This window comes from Primulina tabacum, chromosome 13 (assembly GCF_025594145.1).
Source record: "Primulina tabacum isolate GXHZ01 chromosome 13, ASM2559414v2, whole genome shotgun sequence".
Classification (NCBI taxonomy): Eukaryota; Viridiplantae; Streptophyta; class Magnoliopsida; order Lamiales; family Gesneriaceae; genus Primulina; species Primulina tabacum.
Window position 1 is genome coordinate 26,611,704 of NC_134562.1, and position 25,664 is coordinate 26,637,367.

A 25,664-nucleotide genomic window follows, 5' to 3' on the forward strand; every position below is an offset into this window, starting at 1 on the left:
CAAACCAAACGGCATCACTAAAAACTTGTAATGCCCATAATTATTTCGAAATGCATTCTTAGGGATATCGTGTTGATGAACTCGAAGCTGATGATATCCGGACTGTAAATCAATTCAAAAATCTCATACTCAATCTGGAAGCGCCTGAGCGTGTAATCTATGATCTGCCCTAGACATGTTTTGGCACCCACACTCATCATCAAGAGATGGACCTACAATGTCCAGGGTCATCAGAGCCTACGGGTCTTGTCGGACATTGTAGCTCTTGATACCCGACAATCCAATATATAAAACAGGACTGAGCAGCCCTAACATACGAGGTATATCTTAAAATATATCAGGCCCAAAAGTGATATGTCATGCATAATATGTCAAAGCAATAAAACAGATATCATGCAACAGATAAATATGCAGCATATAAGTGTGTATACTATGCTTTGATATCTCACTAGTACATCACGTATGTGAGAGCTAGTAATTTCGTATTCATAATTTTGCGAAATTATTAAAAATTTTCTCTTTAAATAAATAAACTTGCAACGTATAAAAACTTTCGTAAAATAATCCAACGGTTTAACATAAACATAGCAGCGGAAACTGAATAATGTTTTAAACAATAACTTAAAATATATAAAAGTTATAACAAGAGTTTGAACATAAAACTGAATAACTAAACGTGAGGTCCTCGGGTTCGTACTACCGTCGATCTAAGCTAACTCACTGGTCCCCGCCCTCAGCCTCTGCATCGTCAGTACCTACATCAATCAAGTCTAGTGAGTCTAAAGACTCAGCATGCATATATCGTGAATAACAAGTAAAATATATCATAAAATTTCATGCCATGTAAAGATATCATATCGTAAAGCGTAACGTGAAAATCGTGCCATGAATAATTATAAATACGTGTATAACTTAAAATCGTACGTAAAATATTTGCTCGATATAGCCCTGTCGTAAAATTGCATATCATAATTTTCTGTTGAGATAATGTTCTATGCAAGTGGCCCATAACATGAACTGAATCGTCTGAACAGACTAAACCACAGTATATTAGGCGGTAGAGATCATCACAGCCCTTGGACTAGATATTCGTACCCGTACATTAACATAAACCGGTTGTAGGTCACCTGGTGAAGTAATAATCCCATAAGCTGCAATCCCATGAGTGTGAAGTGGCCACAAGACATATCGCATAAATCTCAAAAATAAACTTTTATATTTATGCACGTAAGATAATTAAATTCCTGAGTTATTTTACCAATTGGGTTGGATCGTTCCCAGGCTCGCTGCGACCTAATTCTAACATGAAAAACATGCAAATAACTTGACTTGACCATGCAAATAACTTATCTTGACCAACGCTTCAAAATCGAACTAAAAACGAGACTATTACGCCCAACAAACTTAATATTTAACCATGACTCAGTACCATCCCGAACCAACATCGAACCATCATTTAGTCATGATTAAAATACACCTAAAATACTGGAAAATAATTACCAAGGGCTGTAATACACGAAAATTGTGCATGGTGTCCAAAATCATGAAACGCTCTTTCGAGAGTCACTTTGGCACATTGCACCGTAAATTCTCGTACGACCTCTAAACTAGACCAAATCACAAACCGCCAAAAACATAACCTTCCTAAGTCAATGAGGTACTGCCCAGTTTAAGGCCATAGGCTAAAAGCCAACCAAGAACTCAAACGAGCCTCTGAACCGAAGCACAAAACTGCTGTAAAAAATTACAGCAGCATCTGTTGCGCTTTCTTGCTTCGTTTTCGAGACTATCTGCCATTGGGGCTTGAACCACCAACCAGAGCCTCTTACCAACATTCTAAGGAATGACGCAGACCATGTCTAAGGGCTAAAAGCCAGCCACAACCCAAGCAAACCCGTAGGACAACCCGAAACTCCCACCCGAGAACACATGCTGGACCGTGGGGGGTGTAGCTTGTTTTACTGTCAAATGAAGGATCCAATGGTTATGAGGTTAACCATGGTCCATGCTAGACATTCTAAGGTGTTGTATGAGTCATGGCTAAGGGCTAGAAGCCAACCACAACCCACCTAACACCTCAAAATTAGAAACCCAACACACTCAACAAAACTAGAAAATTTAAAACCGACGGGGGCTGTTCTTGTTTGTTTGAAAAACCGATGGGACCATGAACCAAGCCATGAAAGGGCATCTTGGTCATGTCCTAGACATGTCAAGGAGGGGTTCTAACCATGGCTACAGCCCCTAAGAAAGCCAAGATTTAAACTCTTCCTTATGCAATCCAAACAAGAAAATTCGAGTCTCATAATTTGCAACCTGGAGAGTTTCTGTCAAAATGGTTTTTGCTGGGGCGAAAGGGCTCAAACCAATAGACAAATCCCTTCCTACCACACCATATATCATGTCTTAAAGCAGCCTTGAGCCCCTGGAAATCGAGCCAACCCTGAAACCACAAAACATCAAAACCGTGAAGAACAAGTGGTGATCGAAATTTTGTGAAGATTTTTCTTTGAAAGTTGCTGTCCAAATTCGGTTTTTCCATGGAAATCATGATCTTGTAATGTTTTAAAATATTTATATAACTTGATTGAAGAGCAAAGAAATAATATAAACATGCCTTGGATTTTTTTGAAACGAAAACAAATCGATTACGACGAACGCAGGCGCGGCGGAAACGGAGTTCTCTTTTCTTGCTTGTTTTCTCACTTTTCTCTCTTGATGGATCACGATTATTGGATGAGTTTTCTTCTGAATTTTCGTGCTAGGGGGAGTGGAGAAGGTGGTGAAGGTTGGTGGTTAATAAGGTGGTGCATGGGTGAGTAAATGATGTTAAGTTGGGGGGGGGGGGGGGGGAGGGGACATACATGTTGAATGGTTGTCATTTGTATTGTTGGGGAGTTAAATGGTTTGGGATTGTGTGGAGTGGGAATGACCGAGAGTTGGCTTTCCAATTATTGTAGGATTTTGTTTAAGTTTTGCTAAGTAAAATCCTATGTTAGATAAGCTTGATTAAAAGGTTAATTAAGCATAATCTTGATGAATTAAGAAGCCTACAATAAAATTGGTGATTAATTAATTAAAGTAGACTTAATTCCACAAAAATAATGTAAATGATTTAAATGCAATTAAATCAACAAATTCTTAAAATAATAATCATTTAAAATTAAATAATAGAAATTATGCACATATCTACGCATAATTGTTTTTTTTTTCGGGTACTACAACACTTCCCCCCTTAAATAAAATTTCGTCCTCGAAATTAGAACTCACTGAATAAATCTGGAAAACAACTTCGCATCTCTGACTCTGGCTCCCAAGTAGCTTCCTCATCGGAATGATTAAGCCACTTGACCTTCACTGATTTGATCACCTTGTTCCGAAGCTTCTTCTCCTTACGGTCTAAGATCTTCACTGGTCTCTCTTCATAAGACAAGTTCGAAGAAATTTGCAACGGTTCAAAGTTCAACACATGAGAAGGGTTCGCTAAATACTTCCTCAACATCGACACATGGAACACATTGTGTACTCCGGCCAGATTCGGCGGAAGAGCAACACGATATGCTAATGTCCCAACTCTGTCGAGGATCTCAAATGGTTCGATGAACCTTGGACTAAGCTTTCCTTTCTTCCCGAACCGTATGACACCTTTCATAGGTGCTACCTTCACAAAAACATGGTCGCCAACGGCAAACTCTAAATCTCTCCTCCTCTGATCCGCATAGCTCTTTTGTCGGCTCTGAGCAGTCCTCATCTTATCACGGATCTTGACTACTACATCGGCAGCCTGCTGAATGATCTCCGGACCCAATTCTACTCTTTTCCCTACTTCATCCCAATGAATAGGCGATCTGCACTTACGACCGTACAGTGCTTCATATGGAGCCATACCTATGGACGACTGAAAACTGTTGTTATAGGTGAACTCCACCAATGGCAACTTTGACTCCCAACTCCCTGAGAAGTCGATGACACATGCACGGAGAAGATCTTCCAAAATCTGGATAACTCTCTCTGACTGCCCATCGATCTGAGGGTGGAAAGCTGTGCTAAACAACAACTTGGTACCCATAGTCGAATGCAAACTCTTCCAAAATGAGGAAGTGAATCTAGGATCTCGGTCAGACACGATAGAAACGGGGATACCATGAAGTTTGACTATCTCTCGAATATACAACTCAGCATACTGAATCGTGGTGAAAGTCGTCTTAATAGGCAAGAAGTGCGCTGATTTGGTAAGACGATCAACAATCACCCAGATAGCAGTTGATCCTCTGACTAACTTCGGCAATCCTACCACAAAGTCCATGGTAATATTCTCCCACTTTCCACTTTGGAATAGGAAGAGGCTTGAGCAAGCCTGCTGGTCTCCGATGCTCCGCTTTCACTAGCTGGCACGTCAGACACTCAGATACAAAACGTCTGATATCCTTCTTCATTCTCGGCCACCAATACAACAACTGCAGGTCTTTATACATCTTCGTACTCCTAGGATGAATGGAGTACGGCGACATGTGGGCCTCGGATAAAATATCTGCTTGAATAGAACCGCTGCTAGGAACCCACATTCTGTCTCGATACCACACAATACCGTCACTAACTGTATACAAGATACTGCCCTTGGCCTCATCTCTCTGCTTCAACTTTGCCAACTGCTCATCTGCTGACTAACCACTACAATACGGTCTAGAAGGGAAGACTGCGTCAAAGTAGATAGACGGGGAACTCTACCTCGAGGATATGTCTCTAGATCAAACCTCTGCATCTCAGTCTGAAGAGGCCTCGAAATCGCTAGGTGAGCCATCACTGAGACTTTCCTGCTCAATGCATCCGCAGCTACATTAGCTTTGCCAGGGTGGTAGCTAATGTCACAGTCATAGTCCTTCACTAGCTCCAACCAACGCTTCTGACGCATATTCAACTCTTTCTGCGTAAAGAGGTACCTGAGGCTCTTATGGTCGGTAAAGATCTGGCACTTATCTTCGTACAAATAATGCCTCCAAATCTTCAAGGCAAATACTACGGCGGTCAACTCTAGATCGTGGGTAGGGTAATTCTTCTCATGTGTCTTCAACTGACGAGAAGCATATGCTATTACCTTCCCATGCTGCATCAATACTGCGCCCAAACCGAGCTTCGAAGCATCGGTATACAAAACAAAATTTCTGGCCCCTAACGGCATGGCCAATACTGGTGCTGAGATAAGGGCTTGCTTCAAAGTATCGAAGCTCTTCTGACACTCCTCGCTCCACACAAACTTAACATTCTTTTTTGTCAGCGACGTGAGTGGAACTGCGATAGAGGAGAAACCCTGAATAAACTTCCGATAGTATCCTGCTAGACCAAGGAAACTACGGATCTCTGATGCACTCTGCGGCACAACCCAATCTCTGACTGCCGCAACCTTCGCTGGGTCAACCTCAATGCCACTGCTAGATATGATATGGCCTAGGAACTCCACTTTCTCCAACCAAAACTCGCACTTGCTGAACTTAGCGAACAACTTGTGCCTCTGCAACATCTGCAATACTGCGGTCAGATGTCTGCTGTGATCCTCTTGACTCTTTGAGTAGACGAGAATGTCGTCTATGAATACAAACACGAACTGATCAAGATACGGCTGAAATACACGATTCATGAGATCCATGAAGATCGCTGGCGCATTCGTCAGATCGAACGGCATTACTAGGAACTCGAAGTGGCCATAACGAGTCCTAAAAGCAGTCTTGAGAACATCGGCGTCTTTCACCCTCAACTGGTGATAACCAGAACGCATGTCGATCTTAGAGAATACTGAAGCTCCCTGTAACTGATCAAATAAATCTTCAATCCTCGGGAGTGGGTATTTGTTCTTCACTGTAACCTTGTTCAATTCCCGGTAATCAATGTAGAGCCTCATCGAACCATTTTTCTTCTTCACAAACAAGACTGGCGCGCCCCATGGTGAAAAACTCGGACGAATGAACTCCTTGTCCAGAAGTTCCTGAATCTGCTTCTTAAGTTCTGCCATCTCTGTCGGTGCTAATCGGTACGGTGCTTTTGAGATCGGAGCCGTACCTGGCATAAGCTCAATAGAAAACTCCACCTCTCGCTCGGGTGGCATACCAGAGACGTCCTCAGGAAAAATGTCTAGAAAATCCCTAACAATTGGGACATCGGAGGCTGACTGACTGGGTGCCTCGGAAACGGATACAAAAGTCGCTAAAAACGCCCAACAGCCTCTATGTATGAGCTTCCTAGCCTGGACACAAGGTATAATGCGTGGTAAAGGAAAATACCTGTCTGGCTCGAATAAGAACTGCTCTCTCCCTGGCGGTCGGACTAGCACAGATCTCTACTAGAAGTCAATCAAAACTCTGTTCCTTAACAGCCAGTCCATACCCAGAATGATGTCAAACTCTGGCATTGGCAGTACGATAAGATCCGCATAAACAAGATTGCCATGAAGTTTGAGGTCTATGTCTCGGATCACATTAGTAGCTGCCAGCTCCTCGCCAGATGGAATAACCACAGAATACGCCACATCCAATCCAATCGTCTTGACCTCAATGGAATTCGCAAAAGTCTTAGATATGAATGAATGAGTGGCCCCCGAATCAATCAAGGCGTTCGTAGAAACTCCGCCTATAAATATTCTTCCTAAAAGGTTGGAAAATCAAGCTGAACCGAATAGATACAAGAACTAAGTTATAGACATGCGAAGGTCAAAGTTATTATAACCTAAATTCCCGAAAGTAACATTCATTTGAGCATGCAATCCTATCCCAATTCTAAGTTCAAAATCTTAACCCAAATCCCCGAGACAATAACTTTCAAATATAAACTTAAAGCTTTAAGATACCTGTCAAGAGCATGGTCTCCGGGTTCGTCTCCGCTGCATGGAGAGCAAAAACTCTGCCTTGGGTAGGCAGACTCCCCTGCGGACACTGCTTCAGCAAGTGGTCTGGACTACCACACTTGTAACACTTCCCCGAGCCATACATACAAGCTCCAGCATGACGACGCGCGCACTTAGCGCAGACAGGGTACTCAACGGCTCTCAGGACTGTCCGTCCCTGCTGCTGCTACTGTCCTTTGTTCCTGGGTGGGCCGTGGAAAGGCCTTTTATTCTGATGTTGCTGCGGAGGAGGGCGGTGTGGCACTTGGACTGGTCGTTTGCCCTGGCGGCCTCTCTCAATATCAATCAGATCCTGCTCTGCAGCTAGAGCTCTGGAGACAGCAACGTCATAGGTAGTAGGGCCAGCCACCCTAACATCACGGCGCAAGATCGACCGTAGACCATCCACAAACTGTCTCAGCTTGGCTCCCGCATCATTGGCAATCAGGGGTACGAAATGGCAACCCCTCTCAAACTTACAGATGAACTCCGTAACAGTCATATCTCCCTGCCTCAGGGTCATGAACTTCCTGGTCAACCTGGAACGCACCTCGTCAGTAAAATATTTGGAGTAGAATACCTCTATAAAGCGCATCCAGCTCAGAGTAGCCAAGTTCAATGCTACGGATGCTCCTTTCCACCATAAGCGGGCGTCTCCTCCAAACAGATAGGTCGCACAACGAACTCTGTCCTCGTCTCCAAGCCCCATGAACTCGAAGATAACCTTGAGGGACTTAATCCAGCCCTCGGCAATCATGGGATCTGTCCTCTCAGAGAACTCCTTCGGTCTCATCTTCATGAATCGCTCATAGGTCGCCTCAGGTCTAGGCAGCCTAGCTACCGCTGCAGCATTGTTCCCCGCGAACTGTGCGAAGAACTGACTCATACCCGCCATCATCTAGGTATGCATATCAGGTGGTGGAGGAGGTGGCGGTGGACCTCTATCCTCATAATGGTTCTGAGTCTCATCAGCCTCGCTTTCAGCACCCCTCGGGCGGTCAATAACTCGTCTAGGAGGCATACTGTACCATGTAAAATCCTTACGTAACCAACATGCAATATTTCTACTATTTTTCTTGAAATTTAAATATATAATTGCTAAAACATAATCTTGACATAAAAATATTTTTCATGAGAACATGATGATAAAATATTTCATGAGAACAAGCTGGTAAACTATTTCATGCTCAAAAAAATGTAATACATGAAAGTCAGACTTACAGACTGAAGACGTGACTTCGTGAGCTTCTCGAGATCAGTAGTAAGCACAACCCTTTACAAGAAACATTGCTCTGATACCAACTGTGAGAGCCCGTAATTTTGTATTCCTAATTTTGCGGAATTATTAAAAATTTTCTCTTTCAATAAATAAACTTGCAACGTATAAAAACTTTTGTAAAATAATCCAACGGTTTAACATAAACATATAAGCGGAAACTGAATAATATTTTAAACAATAACTTAAAATATATAAAAGTTATAACAAGAGTTTGAACATAAAACTGAATAACTAAACGTGAGGTCCTTGGGTTCGTACTACCGCCGATCCGAGCTAACTCACTGGTCCCCGCCCTCAGCCTCTGCATCGTCAGTACCTACATCAATCAAGTCTAGTGAGTCTAAAGACTCAGCATGCATATATCGTGAATAACAAGTAAAATATATCATAAAATTTCATGCCATGTAAAGATATCATATCGTAAATCATAACGTGAAAATCGTGCCATGAATAATTATAAATACGTGCATAACTGAAAATCGTACGCAAAATGTATGCTCGATAGAGCCCTGTCGTAAAATAGCATATCATAATTTTCTGTTGAGATAATGTTCTATGCAAGTGGCCCATAACATGAACTGAATCGTCTGATCAGACTAAACCACAGTATATTGGGCGGTAGAGATCATCACAGCCCTTGGACTAGATATTCGTACCCGTACTTAAACATAAACCGGTCGTAGGTCACCTGGTGAAGTAATAATCCCATAAGCTGCAATCCCATGAGTGTGAAGTGGCCACAAGACATATCGCATAAATCTCAAAATTAAACTTTTATATTTATGCACGTAATATAATTAAATTCCTGAGTTATTTTACCAATTGGGTTGGATCGTTCCCAGGCTCGCTGCGACCTAATTCTAACATGAAAAACATGCAAATAACTTGACTTGACCACGCAAATAACTTATCTTAACCAACGCTTCAAAATCGAACTAAAAACGAGACTATTACGCCCAACAAACTTAATATTTAACCATGACTCAGTACCATCCCGAACCAACATCGAACCATCATTTAGTCATTATTAAAATACACCTAAAATACTTGAAAATAATTACCAAGGGCTGTAATACACGAAAATTGTGCATGGAGGCCAAAATCATGAAACGCTCTTTCGAGAGTCACTTTGGCACATTGCACCGTAAATTTTCGTACGACCTCTAAACTTGACCAAATCACAAACCGCCAAAAACATGACCTTCCTAACTCAATGCGGTACTGTCCAGTCTAAGGCCATAGGCTAAAAGCCAACCAAGAACTCAAACGAGCCTCTGAACCGAAACACAAAATTGCTGTCAAAAATTACAGCAGCAGCTGTTGCGCTTTCTTGCTTCGTTTTCGAGACTATCGGCCATTGGGGCTTGAACCACCGACCAGAGCCTCTTACCAACATTCTAAGGAATGACGCAGACCATGTCTAAGGGCTAAAATCCAGCCACATCCCAAGCAAAACCGTAGGACAACCCGAAACTCCCACCCGAGAACACATGCTGGACCGTGGGGGGTGTAGCTTGTTTTACTGTCAAATGAAGGATCCAATGGTTATGAGGTTAACCATGGTCCATGCTAGACATGCTAAGGTGTTGTATGAGTCATGGCTAAGGGCTAGAAGCCAACCACAACCCATCTAACACCTCAAAATTCTAAACCCAACACACTCAACAAAACCAGAAAATTTAAAACCGATGGGGGCTGTTCTTGTTTATTTGAAAAACCGATGGGACCATGAACCAAGCCATGAAAAGGCATCTTGGTCACGTCCTAGACATGTCAAGGAGGGGTTCTAACCATGGCTACAGCCCCTAGGACAGCCAAGATTCGAACTCTCCCTTAGACAATCCAAACAAGAAAATTCGAGTCTCATAATTTGCAACCTGGAGAGTTTCTGTCAAAATGGTTTTTGCTGGGGCGAAAGGGCTCAAACCAATGGACAAATCCCTTCCTACCACACCATATATCATGTCTTAAAGCAGCCTTGAGCCCCTGGAAATCGAGCCAACCCTGAAACCACAAAACATCAAAACCGTGAAGAACAAGTGGTGATCGAAATTTTGTGAAGATTTTTCTTTGAAAGTTGCTGTCCAAATTCGGTTTTTCCATGGAAATCATGATCATGTAATGTTTTAAAATATTTATATAACTTGATTGAAGAGCAAAGAAATAATATAAACATGCCTTGGATTTGTTTGAATCGAAAACAAATCTATTACGATTATTGGATGGGTTTTCTTCTGAATTTTTGTGCTAGGGGGAGTGGTGAAGGTTGGTGGTTAATAAGGTGGTGCATGGGTGAGTAAATTTTGTCAAGTTGGGGGGGGGGGGGGGGGGGGGGGGGGACATGCATGTTGAATGGTTGTCATTTGTATTGTTGGGGGAGTTAAATGGTTTGGGATTGTGTGGAGTGGGAATGACCGAGAGTTGGCTTTCCAATTAGTGTAGGATTTTGTTTAAGTTTTGCTAAGTAGAATCCTATGTTAGATAAGCTTGATTAAAAGGTTAATTAAGCATAATCTTGATGAATTAAGAAGCCTACAATAAAATTGGTGATTAATTAATTAAATTAGACGTAATTCCACTTGATTTCATTAAATTAAATTATTTCTTAGCTCGGAATAAATTTAGGAATATTTTTGGATCATAAAATTCATCTCCGATTTTCTATCTCTGGTCCGGTCTCGCGTATATATCTAAAAAGCTAAAATTTGAACTACGCGATTTAAATCCTTAAAAATAACGTAAATGATTTAAATGCAATTAAATCAACAAATTCTTAAAATAATAATCATTTAAAATTAAATATCAGAAATTATGCACATATCTACGCATATTGGCTTTTTTTTTCGGGTACTACAACGTACCTCACTAAAAAAATCTGATAGAAAGTTTTCTCATCTATAATTAAACAATACCATTATAATGAAATCATTATCATGTAAGATCTAGAAATACTAAACTTTCTTCAAAGTTCATCCTAATGATCCTTAAATCACGATTTTATGGCTTTAGGATTATACCTGCATCTGTCGTCAGCCTGCTGATGACATCTCGATCTGCTTGTCTCTGTTCACCGACCCCACCTCGAGTCGACACTAGCTCTGAAACTTGCTAGAAAACCTAAGGAATATGCATAGAACTCAAGAGAGAAAACAATGTAGGAAACAAATAAAACCAGCTTCCATTTATAAGCTGCATCGGGACTCTTTCAGAAGATATGAAATCAATCTTATCTACCACGTGTTATAATATCATTTGTCTAGGTGGATTTTTTGGAATAAAGTAATCTGAAGTAGATTGAGTAGTCCATTTTATATTCAATGGATCCCAATATGTTGATTTTCAATTAATCAATTCCTTAATACTTCTTAATTTAAATCTTTTTAATCATTTCTTAATTATTACTTCATTCTAATAAGGATTCAGGTCATTACACCCAATGCAAAACAATCTTGATCCAATACCAGCAAATCCATTCTCAGAACCAAGTTACAAGTAGACTAAGACTCATTCTTCATCACTGATAATAGGTAACCCCTTTGCTTATCTCATAATTAGAAGGTAAATTCTTAATGAATATATCCATATTGTCTTTATATCTTAGCTTGAATCTAAAAATATTGACGAGGCTCTTGTTGAATCTAGTTGTATAGATGTCATGCATGACGGGTTAAATCAGTTTAAGAGGAATAATGTTTGATATTTAATATCATACCTAATCATCAATCAATAATTGATACAAGATGAGTATTTAGAAATAAATAGAACGATGATCCTATTGTGATTAAAAACAATGCGAGATTAGTGGAACAAGGTTAGACAAGAAGAAGGAGTTTATTTTTATGAAACATTTTCTCCAGTAGTTAGATTAGAAGTTATAAGAATATTAATTGCTTATGTTGCTTACAAGAATTTAAAGGTATTTCAAATGTATGTTAAAAGTACATTTCTAAATGGCTTGCTGCAAGAAAAATTATATGTTGAACAACCTCCGGGTTTCATTGATCATGCTTTGCTTAACCATGTGTTTAAATTGCATATTTTATATGGTTTGAAGTAATAACCAAGAGAACGGTATGACACTCTATCTCAATTTCTAACTGTCATGAATTTACCATTGGATTAGCAGACAAAACCTTTTTTAAATTTTTTAAAAATGATCATATTATACTCGTGCAAATGTATGTGGACGATATTATATTTGGGTCTAATGACCCAAAATCATGTTTACCAATTTGCTACTGGAAAAATTTAAAATGAGGGTGATGGAAGAATTGATGTTCTTCCTAGGCTTACAAGTAAAACAAATTGAGAATGATATTTTCATAAATCAAGTAATGTATACAAAAGAATCTCTGAAAACGCTCAGCGTGGAGACATGTTTAATAACACCAATCATGATGAGTTCATCAACTAAGTTTGACAAAGATAAAGGGAGATTTTAGTAGAGATAACTATGAATTGAGGTCTTGTAGGCTCAGTACATTATCGAACTGCTAGTAGATCTGAAATTATGTTTGTTGTGTGTTTTTTTTTTTGCAAGATTTCAATCTGACCCTAAACAATCAAATTATCTTGATACAAAACATATGCTGAAATATCTCAAAGGAACTCAAAATTTCGGCCTGCTGTAACCAAATGACTATTCATTTAACTTAATTGGGTATTTAGATGATGATTATGCAGGATGCAATTTAAATAGGAAAAGCATAAGTAACTCATGTCAATTCCTTGGTAATAGGCTGATTTATTGGTTTAGTAAAAAGCAAAATTTTATTCTACATCAACAAGAGAGGCTGAATAGTTGGTTGCTGAAAGTTTTTTTCACAGCTTCTCCGGATTCAGCAGCAGCTACAAGATTACGAGATAAGAGCTTCTAAATCTCCTATAATATGTGATAACACAGGGGCTATTGCAATCACATACAACATGTTGTTACAATAAATAACCGAGCATTTTGATAACAAATATCACTTTATTAGAAACCATGTCCTGAAGAAAGATATCACACTATAATATGTGTTTACTGAACAACAGACTGTTGACATCTTCATCAAAAAACTATCGGAGGATAAATTTTCTTATTTCTGAAATATTCTATAATAAATTGATTTATCTTAATTATTTCTTAACTTTATGTATTATTATATGGGGAATCATGTTTTTGAGTTTAGTAAATTTTTTATAAACATTGCTCTACTGATTAGACAGATAAAACAAATGAGTTTACTGAGTAAAGATCTATGCTGAATTGAAATAATTCTCTACTTAGTATACATTAACACAAAATGTTACTAGTTTGACGAATTCCTATTTATTAACATTTAAGAACAACAGACGATTATTTGTTTTTAAAATTTTCTGTAAAGTCTAAAAATTCAAACGACGTAACCTGACTTCATGCAAATTTAGGGTTTTATGAAAATTTCTGATTTATTATTTTAGATGCATTAGATACATGATCATGACATGATTATTATGATATTATGACGTGGTTTACTTGAATGCATAAATTAGGCTTATAGAAGCATTCGATGCTTAAACGAGGAATGGAGACCGGGGACAGTTTGAGAAAAGATGTTTTATTAAATAATTATTTCATATATGATGTATTTATTAGGAATTTTTGAAAAATGAGATTTTATGGTATTTTTACACGTTGAACCAAATTTTAAACTGGTAGGTGATTTTTAGCAAAATGGAGGACTTTTTGAGGGCTCGGATAATATTTTTGACGACAAATTTAAATGAAACATTTTACGATTGTGTTATTGGGCTTGATGGGCCTATTTTAATATATTTTTGGGCCAAAACTCCTACACATTTTATTTTCTTTAAAACCTAAAAACTTATTACTCAAAAATCGAACACCCCTCAACCCTAGCACGCCCACCTCCTCCAGTAGCTTCTCCATGAGTCCAGCATCCCTATTGTTTGGTTTTTGTGAGAAAAAACACAGCCAAGGTCTTCCCCGTCCCTCTGATATCCGTTCTACGCGTTGTTGTTGAGATTTTCAAGCGTATATACGCAAAGGCATGTGTTGGAACATTTCATGTTCGCAGTCTTGATTTTGATGCTAACAAAACTTGTTATTTTGTTACTAATAAATTTATCTAACTGCGCAGAGCTGAGATCAGTTATGAGCAGTCAAAATCGCAAACTGAAGACGTCAAATTGATCTCACAAACTGAACCAGTCGAATATAAATGTCAACGAATAATTCAACTGATTGTCCAGCTGGTAGCTGGTTCAGTAGGAGAACTTCAGAAGCCCGGCCAGCTGATGAAGAGTTCAACTGATGAAAAGTCCAGCTGACCAGTTTGACTGAAAGAGTGAAATAAGTTCAACTGACGAGTCAACTGATTTCACCAGCCCAACTGAAGATCAGTTCAAATGACCAGTTTAGAACATCAGTTAAAACCAATCAGTTGCAGATCAAGACAAGCTTATCCAAGTGGAATCCAGCTGTGCACAAAGGTACAAAATCAATTGTCCAGTCAAAGGACAATAATGAACGTTGCATCAGTGCTTAAAGCCAAAACGTTCCAGAATGGCTATCGGAAAGTACAAGACAAATATCGAAGAACGAATTCAAAATGCAACGGATAAAATATTTGAGTCTCATTGTACGATCAAGTCAAGCTTCACTCCTATAAATAGAAGATGAAGATCAGTGAATACGAAGGAACAACAAGAGTGTGTGAAGACGAAGGGTACGCTAAAAGCCTTATCAGCTTACAAGAAGTAATCAGCCCAGTTTTGAGGGAACACTTCAACGTTTATCAGTTTAGTATAGAATCTCTTTTCCCTCAGTGTGTGAGAACACATTTCCGGTGTATTCATTGTTCAGTTTTCAAACACATTCACACACTATCACTCACATATACAGAGAGTTGAGCTTATTGTTTAGTTGAGTGAGTCTTGCACAAAGATGTAAAACTTGTGTATGTAGTATTTGACACACACACGTTAAACAAGTGTTGGATGGAATGTGCTATCTTCAGTCTAAACTAGGATTTCAGTTAGGCAGTAGAATAAGTCCTAGTCTGAGTGGGTTTTTACAAGGTGTTGTATAAATAAAAGTCTTCTAGTGTATCATATCCTAGGAGGTAGAAGGGGTGACGTAGGATCAGTTGAAGTCTCCGAACATCCATAAACATATCTTGTGTTATTAACTGTTTAACTATTGTTTTCAAACTGATTTGATCAGTTCGAGCTATTATCAGTTCAGTTCTTATCATAATTGAACTGATATACTCAACAACTGATCCCCCTTATATCAGTTTACACAAGTTAAAAGCTTTAAAATTGATTAGCTTTCTTAACAAAGGATTATTTCGAGTATTTTTCGCTTGGTTTAAAATCAAACTCGAACTAATTTATCGGTGTTGACATTCTTAGAACACGAGCTATTACAGCTCATTGAAAATATTGTGTTTGAAGCATCATCAAAGGTGCCCGAACCGATCCATCAGCATGCCCGATTCTTTTCTTTTCTGTTTCACACCATATTACATGTCTTTGATTGATTATGCATGATTTTTAAAGGGTCTAACGATTTATACTTTATTGGGATCAGAAAAATACCTGAAACTTTGGATTTAATTGCATGCTTCTCACGTTTTGATCATGTTTTGTAAGTTGCTTCCAAGATCGAGGGTTAGAGGACTCAAATCACATCTGGTTGATGTTGTTAAGCACTAGGTTAGATCGGGATTGGTTTGGTATGAGGCAGATTGAATTTCTTGTTTGTGGCTTGGTTTTGAGGCGTTCGGGTAATTCACGTGTACTCGAGTGCATGGGGCTGAGGGCCATGGCTAGTGCAGTTCAGGAAAGATCATTTGTGGTCTAGGAGAGGTTGGTTCGAGCCTCGTCTGGGCCGGGAGTGGTGCCGCGGCTCTGCCCACTTAACGCCACAGTGCTTGAGCTTCGGTGCTTGCAGCGCTGGTGCATGGCGCCTAGGCGCTTACCAAGCGCCACAGCGCTACACAGCCAGCGCCTAGGCTCTAATTCAGTACATGAGGTTTAATGATTTTGGTGAGCATTTCTATTTTTGGGTGTTGTTATGTCGATGTGTCAGAGGTTATTGATGGTTTAAATTGGGTCATACGGGGTTTGGTTAGGAGTATTTGAGCTATGGTTAAGTTTGGGTTGATTCGAGTTAAAATCGTGACCCCGATCTATGTTTTAAAACGAATTATAGAAGTTAAAGCGTGAGCTCGAGTTTACAGAAATGATTAAAAATATTTATAAATTATTAAAAATATTTTTTTAAGGCATTTTATAAGTTTGGATGAGAAATGGTCATTTTGCACAGAGTTAGGTTATCAATCCTGGCAGTGCCCTGACAACTGATAATGCTTATTTAAAATATATATGTTGATTATAAACATGGATTTTTATGTTAATACTGGAAAACACGTTGCATGCTTGGTTTTAGGGAAATGTATGTATATTCATGAATTTTTACAAGTGATGAATACGATGACATGTTTTTGAAGGAGGTGAGTTGGTTATGACTAATACTAACACGAATACGAACATGAACATCTAAGGCCAAGGCTCAGTGGGCGGGTAAAATTGTCGCTTATGTCCCTGTCACCAGATACGCGGTTATACGTAGATGGATCTATCGACCTAGAGCTGATAAAAAAGTAACGACTAATGATCTGAATTCAATTAAGGAAATGAATACGTATATGATGTTACGATATGACATGCTTTGATAAGAATATGTTTATGTTCATGCTTTTGAATATCATGAAAGTTACTTTTTTTGCAGTACTTTTCACTGTTGCATGATGTGTTTATGCACTTCGTATAATGGTTTAGGTGTGTTGAGTTTTAAAACTCACTAGGTGTGATTGATGCAGGTGATCATGTGGATGAGGAGACTGAAGGTGCTGAAGACTTAGTAGGCTAAGCTGGGGATTCACTTGATAAACCTAGGACCTTGCATTTCTTCCGCACGTTATGATTTATGAGACATGGGTTTTAAAAAGTATTTCAAAATGTCCATGATTTTCATGCTTTGGTGATTGTCAGATTTTTAGATATATGTTTGTGTTTATTTTTAAACATTAACTTCTAAGTTGAAGTCACGTTCGATATTTTTAACTGTAGTTATTTTAGTCAGTAATTGGATGGTATTATACAATGCTTGTTTTGAATTTTTATGGTTATAGGTGCATGGTTGGATTCGGCCATAGCTTCATTTCTTTTTTTAAAAAATAAAATTTAGTAGTATTTAAGCAGTTGACGTTTCAGTTGGTATCAGAGCAATGTTTCTTGTAACGTCCCGAAAATTGGAAAGTCCACGTTAACCATATGCACGCAAGTTATCAAATTTCTTATATATTTTAATTAAATTATTTTAATGTTTTACATGCATGATTATTGCATAAATATGTGTTTTTATGACCGGGTTCATTAAGATTGCATAAATATGTCTCGAACGAGGAACGGAGACCGGGGATAGTTAAGGAAAAATATTTTCTATTAAATGATTATGTTTAACTATTTAACGTATGGTGTAATTATAGAGGATTTTTGAAAATGGGCCTAGGTAGGGTATTTTTCCTCGCCGGGTCATATTTTAAACTCGTACGTAAAATTTAGCAAGTTGGGAGACTTTTTAAGGGTTCTGGCGTTTTTTTCAAAAGCGTACATAAACAAAATATTTTTCGAGAGTGTTATTGAGCTTGATGGGTTTATTTTATTGCTTAATGGGCACAAAACTCTTTTAATCCCTTTATTTTTATCAAAGGCTCATTAGTGCATAATTATACAATTTAAACACTCTATTAGCAAACCCTAAACCTAATCACTCACTCATGGCCACCCTCTCCATATTTAGCAGCAGCTTCCCCTCGAAAACAAATGCAGCAACACCTTAGAGTTTTCCTCAAGGTTTTTCAAAGAACTTCTCCCCATCCCTCCAGTGTCCGTTCTACGCGATTGTTTCAAGGTTTTCAAGCGTAATTACAAAAAAGCACACCTGATTCCCTTATTTTTGCATTGATCACATCATAATATGTGTTTTGAAATGTATTTTAATGTTATATTGTGGTTATGATGTTACGCATCGATTTTACGTGAATCCTACACGAAAATACACATTTTTATTATCATGTTTCTCACGTTTTTGGCATTGGTTGAAGGGGCCGCCTGGAACGATTGGTATGGTACTCAATTATATCTTATTTTTGGCATCTATAGGTCGAGATCGAAGTGTGATCATGTTCATTCAAGAATCGATCGGACATACATGTTTCGGGTTAGGGTTTTTGGTTCGATCGGTAGTTTCAATGAGTGCAACAATGCAAGGGCTGTTTCGGGACATGGACTAGACCCAGTTGGGTCTGAGACACGACTTGGAGTGGCTCGAGCATAGCTGGTTTCAGGCTAGGATCAAATCGAGGAAGCTAGACGTGGATCGGGCTCGGTTTTGAGATGTTTGGTTGGGTCTCATGTATTCGAGAGCGTGGGTTGAGGATCATGGCTAGGGCAGTGCGGGAAGGTTTGGTTGTGGTCTATGAGAGGTTGGTTCAAGCGTGCTCGTGGCTGGTTGGGCATGGCGTAGAGTTTGGCTTCAAAAGTCGATTTTGGGATTTATCCCGCAGGGTTGGCGCCGCGGCGCCACAGGGGCAGCGCCGCAGCGCTAGCGCTTTGGCACTTGTAGCGCCGCGGCACTGGTACATGGTGCCTAGGCGCTTAATCAATGCCGCAGCGCTACGCTGCCAACGCATAGGCGCCATTATTGCACAGGTTTTTTGCGAGATTTTGTGGATATTGCTCGTTTTGGGGGTTCCAGTAAGTTACTCAGACATGTATGTGGTTATACATGGTTTAAGATGAGTAAAATTGGGTTTGGTTAGGAGTCGTGGAACTATGGTTAAATTGGATCCAATCTCAGGTTAATTCGGGTTAAACGAGACTCTGGTCTAAGCCCTGAAACGAAATATAGAAGTTTATGTAGGGGTTCGGGATACGTTTAAGGAAATGACTAGAAGTATTTTTAAGGAGTTTGTTAAGTTTGAGCAGGTCGAGTAGTAGTCCTGGCAGCGCACTGATAACCGAAAATGCATATTTTAAATGTATATGTTACGTTAATGTTACAAACACGTTGCATGCTTGGTTTTAAGGAAATGTATGCATACACATGATCTTTATAAGTGATGAATACGATAACATGGTTTTGGAGGAAGGGAGTTGGTTGAGACTAATATGATGATACGATAATACGATGACATGTAAGGCCAAGGCTCAGTGGATGGCTAATTCTATCGCAGAAGTCCCAGCAGCCGGGTACCGCAGTTATATGTAGATGGATCCATCGACTAATACAATGATACGAAAGTCACAACTAATGAAAGTAATTCAAATAAAGAAAAGTAAATACATATATGTTGATATGATGCGATAGGAACACGTTTATGTTTTACATGTTACGTTTATGCATACGATTTGAAGCTCGTGAAAATTATTTTTAATTACAGTACTTATCACTGTTGCATGATATGTATATGTCCTTGTTATTACGGTTCAGGTGTGTTGAGTCTTTAGACTCACTATGTGTGATTGATGCAGAGATCTTATGGTTGAGGAGACTAGAGGCGCTGAAGACTGAGTAGGCTGAGCTGGAGGTTCACGTGAAAACTCGAGGACTTCTCATTCTTCCGCATAATATGATTATGAGACATGGGTGTAAGCAATATTTTTAAATGATTTTGATTCTTGTTTTACGTTGTTGAGTTGTCAGACTTTTGATATTACACTCGAGTTTCTCTTTTAAAACAGAAGATAAGAGATTGAGTACATTTTAAGATTTTTTGTAACTGTAGTTATTTTTATTCAGTGATTGGATGAATTTTAAAACACCTAATTAAATTATTTGAATTGTTTACGAGTGTGTATTTTTTGTCATAGCTTTTAAAAAAATTCTAGCAGTATTTTAGTAGCTCGTGACGTTTCATTTCTTGTAGAGGGTTGTGCCACCATTAGCTTCTGAAGCTCATTTATCAAGTCTCAAGTCTGTAGGATTACATGTTTTAAATGGTTTTAATTTTATCGTCTGCATGTTTACATGATATATGTTTTACAGTACATGTTTATTTGTTTATATGCTTTGAGGTTAACTGTTTTGAAAACTAGATTGAATTGCATGTTGGTTACGATAGAATTTGGATTGTATTAAGATACTATGCCTCATAGAAGAGCTCCCAATATAGACAAACAAGATGACACTCCTGGGGGCGACCGAGTTTTTCCACCACCACCACCAGGAGATCCCGCCACCAGGGTCTTGGAAGGGATTGCACGATTGATGGAGCGGGATCCTAGATCCCAGGAGGACGTATATGAGCAGTTCAGGATGCTCAATCCGAAGGAATTTGGTGGCACCACTGACCCGTTTGTGGCCGAGGGTTGGATTCGATCACTTGAATTGCACTTCCAGTACCTGGGCATGAGAGATGTGGACCAGGTAAGATGTGCTACATATATGCTGATACATGATGCATCTGTATGGTGGGAGGGAGCAGCGAATGGGGTGAATATTGCTACTCTCACCTGGAACCAGTTCAAGGATCTTTTCTACAATAAGTACTTTTCGACAGACGTCAGGGGGTGTCTGACCCTAGACTTCAATTGTCTCCGACAGGGGGACTTGACTGTTGCTGAATTTATCTGGAAGTTTGATCGAGGTTGTCACTTGTGCCTCTTATTGCGAGGGATGCAGTAGAGAAGTTGAGGCACTTTATGGATAGCCTCACACCCATCATTAGGATATGTGTGATGATGATAAGGCCGAGAGATTATGAGGCGGACACTGCTTGCGCTTATCAAACGGAGCAAGCACTAAGGGATATAGATGTGGAGATGCAGAGGAAGAGGCATCAGGCACAGCAGAGCTAACATCCCAATAAGAAGCACTTTTCAGAACCTCCCAGGAATCCGGGGCAGCAGAGGCCCCAAGGTCAGTTCAAGAAGTCGGGGCAGCAGAAGCCCCTGAGAATTCAGGTGTCCCGAGACAGGAGGAGAGGAAGCCTTGCAACCAATGCAACCATTTTCATTACGGTAAGTGTATGTGTGGGAAATTCAAATACTTTATCTGTATGGAGGAAGGCAACAAGGCTGCCGATTTCTGAAGGAACTAAGGGCCCACTACTTGTATGGCCTATGTTATGCATGCAGAAGAGTTAAAAGCGGAGCCAAACTCGACATTGATACCAACTGAAATGTGCACAACTTTTTAACTTTAAAATCTGCTATTTTTTTTTAACATAAATTTCAAAAATCATATTTAAATTAACTCAACATTTTCATAACCAAAAAATTAATTTAACATTTAAATCTCAAGTACATAAAATCCCTAAATTGTCAATTAACAAAATCTTTACAACTTTAACTATCAATCTAATGCGGAAAATAAATGTCCCTCAAGCATCAGCGCCTCCCTCAACCTCATCCTCACCTGCAACATTCAAACCTTGTGAGTCTAATGATTCAGCACGTTCTAAACATGAGTATCAAATAATACATATACAAGCACATGCATTAAAAATCATACTTTTATTCAAAATAAGCTAGTATAATTTGTAAGCGTAGTTTAATCATAAATCGTCAAATCATAAAGCTTTCAATCATTTACAATTTTGTGTGAAGTTTGATTCTTAAAAGTGACTAGTTGTATCCTCTGGTTGACTGATCGGTCTTAGCTCACCATTGCGCATGAGTAAGGGCAATAGACACCGACATAAAATGAAAATACGATCGTTGGGTTCCCTCCGAGACCTTCTCCCAAAAACGGGCTTCCTCTAGTGCCTTTTCCCTCACGATATTCTGAAAAATCATATATCATATCCTTTTTGTCACAGTCAATTCATATTCTTCAAAATATTTTTCTTTTCTTTTTAATTATAAAATATAACGCCCTTTCCAAATTCGTAAAATAGAATTTTAACAGTAAAAATTGCACAGCTTTAGCATAAATCATAAAATCTCATATATTCATCATAGATGTTTTAAAATAATATTTAGCATGCGTTATGATCCCTCGGGACACTGCCGACCCTTTTCGTACTACCCAGATGTAAAATGATTGTTTTGCCCCAGGACTTAAAATTTCTCGATTTTGATTTTTTCTCCCTTTTATTGACTCGAGACTATCCCAAATAATTATTTAAGCTTAAATATGGCTTTTAATATTTTTATTTAACGTAAAATCGGGCATTTTGATTTAATTCCTTAATTTCTAAACCGTTAAGCGTTTAAATCCCGAATTAATTCAAGACTCAATATTTTCTTCCCAAACTTTAAACATATACGTTTTACACCTAAACTACCCTCATGAACCTTGAATCGACCCCCGAGGACCATGGTTCAAACCATTATTCTTCCTAGACTAAACCGAACCTTAGTTCTTCTATATATCAAGCCACGACTTGATTCCCTCGAGCCACCACCGAGCCATTATGAACCAGACCATCCCCAGCCTATCCTGGACCCTAATCGACCTAGCCTAGGCCAGCACCAAACCAGCCCAAGCCCCTGTCACAAGTGCACCCTATTCCCTTATTCTCCACGTCGCGGCCTTTCTCCTACTCGAGCCACCATGCACTATGGCTGCACCAGGCCCTAACCCGACCCATAGCCATCTTCCCTAGACCATATGAAACAACCCTACCTAGCCCCCAACCGAGCCACGAGCCACCCTAGTCGCAGCCTCCCTTGTGCATGTATGGGGAGAGTCCTAGTTCATGAGGACTCTTCCCTAGCTGCTATACTCGGCTAGTACTATTCCCAACACTTGAAAACATCCATCCCAGCCCCTAGCCTTGCCCTGGACGAGCCACACGTAGCCGTTCAAGCTAGCCGATTGCTTCTTCATGTAGGAACCATAAGAAACCCTAGGCATGTTCCTCCTAGCCAAGATCGACTCTAGCCCTTGTTTCCACGTTAAATCATCCATGTTCCACCCATTAAACATCCTATGTTGGCAGCCTAACCCTTGGAAATCATGATGTTTTTCAAACAAGCGTAAAATCATCAAAACATTGGAAATATTTGTTCTATAGTTAAACGAATCATGCATAAGTATTTTCATGCAAAGATAAACAAAACAAGCATAATATGGTTTGAATGATGCGTTAAAGGAGTTTAGAAACGTGCATTTGCGTTTTAGAATGCTCGAATATACGATAGTTGGCGTGGGGCGCGAAGAAGGACGAGCGGGCGATGAAGAGTCCTTGTTTTCTCCTCCTCGATGTTTCAAATTTTTGTGTGTGTTGTGTGTGTGAGATTTCGGCTGAAAGAGCTTAGAAAAAACCTAGGATTTCTATTTTATAGATTTAAAATTTGCATGTTAATGGGCTTAGGTTTTGGGCCTTTGTTTTAGGTGCAATTGGACCTAATAATCTTAGGTAAATTAGGCCCAATACTACATATATAATTGAAAAAATAAAAGTTTATAAAAATTATTTTTCAAAAATAATAATTTTGATCTTTTAAAAGTCTCTCGTTTGCCCAAAACCGGCTTCCCAGATAAAATCGAGCTCGTCTCGTAAAATAATTTGAACCCACCATTTTTAGAAAAATTTAATCATATTTAGTCATATTAATAAGCCTTGAAAATATTTATTGAAAAATATTTATTTTATCTTGATCTTTCCCGGTCTCTTTTCCCAAGCCTATTATCGAATATTCGGGTAAATCTACAGTTTTTATAAAATCATGCAATTAGACCTTTAATCATATGATATGCATCACGTAAGAATTTAAAAGTAAGTAAGCAATTTAAATTGTTTGCATGCATGTGGTTTACGTGTGTTGACTTTTTTGGACGTTACAACTGGCAACCTATTTACTTAACATTTTTAAATTGCCTCGATTACATGAAATGTTAAGTTGTTTAGTGAATTACTTTTGATCAAGGATTTAGAGGTAAATAGGTTGCATGCTCTAATTATATGGATTTAAGGATTGAATTGATTAATTTAAGAATTTTGGTTGGTTAAAATGTGCTATTTCGAGAATTCTTAAGGATTTAATTGGAGAATTTTTTAGAATTATAGGTTTATCAATAGAATTTCTAGAATTTATTAGGCTTGAACGGATTTGATGGTATATTTTGTCACATGAAAGATATTTATTTCAGGTGTAGCCACCTTTGCACTACTAGATTCAGGAGCTAAACATTCATTTATATCAGAGATTTTTTTCAAACAACTGGGAATTGTAAAAGAGGCCATAGATTTTGGTTTCATAGTTTTGATTTCTTCTGGTGATCAGATGTATACTTCGAGGATAGTAAAGAATTTGGAACTCCATTTACAGAAGAATGTTGTTCGGGCATATTTGATTGTGCTACCGATGGCCTGAGTTTGTCATTACTTTGGGCATGGACTGGCTTTCATCAAATGGAGCTTCGATAGATTTTCGGCAAAGGTCAGTATATGTACGACCGCCTAGCGGGAAATCTTTTATTTTTTAGCCAGAAAGGAACAAGTAGATGCCGCACATCATTTCTTGTATCTCAACGAGGAAACTGATGAAGAGAGGCTGCCAAGCATTTCTGGCGAGTATTGTGTTAGTATCTGATCTAGTTAGTCTGAGACTGGATATTGTCGAGATCGCCAGAGATTTTTCTAGCGTCTTTCCTGATAACTTTTATGGAATTTCACCTGACAGAGAGGTGGATTTTCTATTGAGCTGATATTGGGTACAATGCCAATTTCTAAGGCACCCTATCGTCTAGCACTTGCAGAGATTGAAAGAAGTGAAAGATCAGATTCAATATTTGCTGAACAAGGGTTTTATACGTCCAATATTTTCTCCATGGAGCGCAACGTTATTGTTTGTGAAGAAGAAGGATGACATTATGCGACTTTGCATTGATTATATATAGCTGAATAGAGTCACTCTCGAGATTAAGTATCCCCCGCCTAGAATCGAGGACTTATTTGATCAGATTCAAGGAGCATCATTGTTCTCGAAGATAGATCTTCGTTCAGGATATCACCAGCTGATGGTGAGGGAGACAGATGTTCACAAGACGGCTTTCAGGACGCGTTAAGGCACTACGAGTTTATGGTGATGCCCTTTGGTTTGACTAATGCGCCAGCGATCTTCATGGATCTCATGAATTACGTATTTCGGCCATATTTGGATCATTTTGTCATAGTCTTTGTAGATGATATACTGATCTATTAGAAGAGCAGAGAGAAGAACATTCAGTACTTGAGAACCGCACTGTAGACATTGAAAGACAGATAGTTATACGACAGGTTCAGCAAGTGCGAATTCTGGCTCGACCGAGTGGCGTTCTTTGGCCACATTATTTCCAGGGATGGAGTCGAGGTTTATTCCAGCAAGGTTGAGGCAGTCAGAGGTTGGCCAGTGCCTAAGAGTGTGACCAAGATCTGCAGTTTCTTGGGTCTAGTTGGGTATTACAGGAAGTTTATTCAGGGCTTTTCTTCTATGGCAGTATCCATAACCGCCTTGACAAAGAAAAAT